Source organism: Calidris pugnax, unplaced genomic scaffold (assembly GCF_001431845.1).
Source record: "Calidris pugnax isolate Ruff unplaced genomic scaffold, ASM143184v1 scaffold407, whole genome shotgun sequence".
Classification (NCBI taxonomy): Eukaryota; Metazoa; Chordata; class Aves; order Charadriiformes; family Scolopacidae; genus Calidris; species Calidris pugnax.
Genome location: NW_015091179.1, coordinates 357700 through 361111, shown reverse-complemented (window position 1 = coordinate 361111; position 3412 = coordinate 357700). Strand labels below are relative to the sequence as shown.

At 65.5% G+C, this 3412-nt stretch overlaps 1 protein-coding gene across 2 annotated transcripts in view; it reads left to right on the top strand.

Moving 5' to 3' along the window:
- Positions 1-3412, top strand: part of LOC106898285 (semaphorin-3F-like) — a 23570-nt gene that overhangs the window by 3070 nt on the left and 17088 nt on the right. The gene's annotated exons all lie outside the window — the stretch shown is intronic.

Sequence of the window (3412 nt, the reverse complement as noted above, 5' to 3'; positions counted from 1 at the left end):
GGCTGCCTCACCCACCCAGCGGGCTCTGGGAGCTGGGGGGGGGACACCCCGGAGTCAGTTTTGGGGTGCGTGTTGGCAGAGAGGTTGGCCAAAATAACACGGGAGCTTCTCCTCTGCTATGGGGATGCTGAGAGGGGGCGGGATGGTGGGGGGGGGGATGCAGCAAACCTGGAGGAGCGGAATTTGCCCCCCCCAGCAACGGTGTATTTGGTGCTGCCATTGCCCTGGGGCTGGCTGCTTGCTTGGACAAGCATCCCAGCCTGGGGACGTGTGTCAGGAGGGTGACAGGGACACAGAGCCCTCCTGTCTGCCTCCCCCTGGGGGTCCTGGGGGGAGGAGAGCCGGGGCCGTGCTCCCCACACCCCTGCAGAGCTCTCCCACCCTGCCCTTGCCCTCCCCTCACATCCCCAACCCGTGAGCCCGGGCTGTGGTGGCAGAGCCCACGGTGGGCACGGCGGCTCCGGACCCGCAGAGCCTGGCTGGAGGGGGGCACGGGCAAGCGTGGCACGGGCAGGGGGAGCCGCTGGCGCTGGAGGCTCCTCTCGGCAGGAAAAATGGCTGGTATGAAGAGGCAGGGGACAAGTCCAGGCTGGAAAGGAGCGAGCAGTTCCTTCCGGGGCGGCAGATGCCGTTTTCTTCTCTGAAAGGTGGTTTTTGGGGGGGCTACTGGGGCACTTTGGCCACTGCTGTTTCCCGCCCAGGGATGTGCCTCTTGCCCCGTCTTGGAGCATCCCTTCCTTGTGTCCATGGCGAGGGGGGGTCCGGCAAAGCCCTGGCTGGACCCGGCGCCTGCTGCCCTGGCGAGGTGTGTGTTAACGCCTGTGGCCGTCCCACAGCCGCCGGCGTGCCCCGGGACCGGGATTAATTCCGGATAAGCGTGGTCAGGCCTGCTGTGAGCGGGGTGGGGGCTGGTTTGGGGGTGGTTTTTTTAGCCCTGGCTAGGTGAAGCGGAGGTCCCTGGCCATGCCCCGGGGGGGGAGACCCAGGAGAGTCACCCAAGTGCTTGTGTTGGGATCTCAGTCTTCCTCCCTCCTGCCCGGGGTGGCCTGGCAAGCTCCCCCTGCCCTCGTTGCCCAGAGAGGGGGGTTTGTGGTGGGAAAAGGGCTGGTTCACACTTGCACATGGAGAAGAAATGCCGGCAGCGTGCCAGATCCGAGCACACCAGGACTGGGAAGGAGCCACTCGCCCTTTCCCTGCCCGTACTCCTGCAGGCAGTGGCAGCAGAGAATTATCCCGGGGTCTTCCTCGAGGGCCAGCCGGGAGCTGCGTGCTGAGCTGCCACTAGGAGCTTTCCCTGGATGATAATCTGCCCCCCTTGAAGTGTGGGGCTGTGAGATGTGGGGTGGCAGCAGCGTTTCCTACCCAGCCCACCCCCTCCCCTTGCTTCTGGGGAGCCAGGGCTGGTATACCCAAATCCCCAGCCCCAAATCCCCTAGGGCAGCTGACCAGGAGCTGGGCGTGATGGGAGATGGGCTGTGGGACACTGGTGTGATGAGCTGGGGTGGGCTCTGCCAGTGGGGACACAGCTGTGGTGCTGCGGGGGGACGCCGTGGGTGCGGGCACGGCCGGGGGGATGCGGCTGGGGGTGCGGGGTCCCCACCACCAGCATCCCTCTGCCTGAAGCATCCCCGTGCCAAGGTGCTGCCTGGTGGGACCAAGGTGGGGAAGGAGATATGCTGGTGGGAGCTGCCATGTCCCTGTGTGTCCGTCCGTCTGTCCGTCCCCCCCCGGCGCCTCGCCTCGGCCGCGCTGCCTGGAGCCCCGCCAGCCCCGGGAGCGTCTCTGGGTTTGTTTGCCTTTGCTTGTTATCGCGCGCCGGAGGTTTGTCGCAGCTCCCCAGGGCCTGCGTCATCCTCCACGGAGCCCCATCGTCTCTGAGTGCTTTAAAAAAATATAATATATATATATAAATTAACGAAGCAATAGGAAAGGGATTGGAGCCGACCTTCTTTCCCCCAACCCCCCCACAAGTGCAGGGTGATGGGCTGGACAGGGTCACCCCCTGGTCCCCCGTGACCCCCATGGGTCCCTGTCCGTCTGTCCTCCCTCTCAAGGCTTTCCTGTCCGTGCGTCGGCAGGAGGAAGGTGACCAGCACGGAAAGAACAGTGCTGGGAGCGGCTCCGGCTCCGCTCCCTTTTGCCAACAGCTCTTCCCAGATCCCAGCCTGGTGCTGGCCAGAAATAGGGTGGATATTTTTAATCATCTCCTTGCTTAACAGTTCCCCCCCCTCCTCTTCTCCCGTACACATCCTGCGGCCCCCTCTCCTCCGGACCTTCCTCCGTACCGGGGGGCTCAGGCACCGGGGTTTGACGTCCCGGCCCGTGCTTTCCCCGTGAGGATGCAGGAGGTGATGATGATGGTGATGATGGTGATTCATCCCTCCGTGTCCCCGCTCCCTGCCCGGCGTGGGAAAAGCGTGCGGGAAGGAAGGGTGGGCTCTCGCCCCCCATCGCCGCGGGAAGCCCTCAGGGTCAGAGCTCTCCTTGGGGCTTCAAAGGGGGGAGCCGCTGCCCCCCCCACATCCCCCCCCACCCTGCTGGGATGGGAACAGCCATGCCGGCACCTCTCGGAAAAGCTGCGGCAGAGATCCAGCCAGGGGGCAGCCCTGGCTGGGAGGGACCGGGTGAGAGGCAGGGCAGTTCCTGCAGGGAAGGCGAGGGGGGGGAAAAAATCACTTTAAAAAGAATAAATCAAGCGGCGGAGTCTCCTGTTGGCCCTGCTGCCAGCCCTCTGCGTGACCGTGCTCCTCCCCGCCTCCTGCCTCAGTTTCCCCTCCTGCCCCCCTGGCATCTCGGCTGGCGGCCGGGGGGACGTCGGCACCTTTGATCCAGGGCTGGGGGTGGCAGATGGCTGGAGAGGAGCCCGGCCAGGGGACCGTGTCCCCGAGGGCCGCCCCGGCGCCCTCCTAAGCTGCTGCAGCTGTGGGCACCGCTCGGCGACAGCGGGATGGGATAAACATGGGGGGGACACACACTGGGCGGGGGGGAGGATATGCAGGCAGGGCCAAGGGCTCGGGGACAGCCAGCTCTGGGGACGTGCTGGGACAGCCAGTGCCATCGGTCCCCACCCTGGTGTGGGTTGGGGGGGTTTGTGCTGTCCCCCCATGCTGCTCCTCGGACCCTCTGAAGGTGGGGGACACACACTACGGTCCCCTCTTCCATGCTCTGGGGGATGGGGATGTGGGGCTGAGCCCCCCCTAAGAGGATTTCTCTGGCTGGGGCAGTAGGGGGCTGCGGCAGAGCCCCCCCACCCGCTGGGACCGGCTGCTGCTGGGGCTGAGCCCCCCCGCCCCCCCTCCCCGGCTCCAGCTTCAAAGATCCTTAAGCTCCTTAACTCGTGTCCCTGTCCCCGTCCCTCCCCCAAAAAAACCAACCCGTGTGACTTCAGCCCCCCCAGCCAGCACCTAATAAG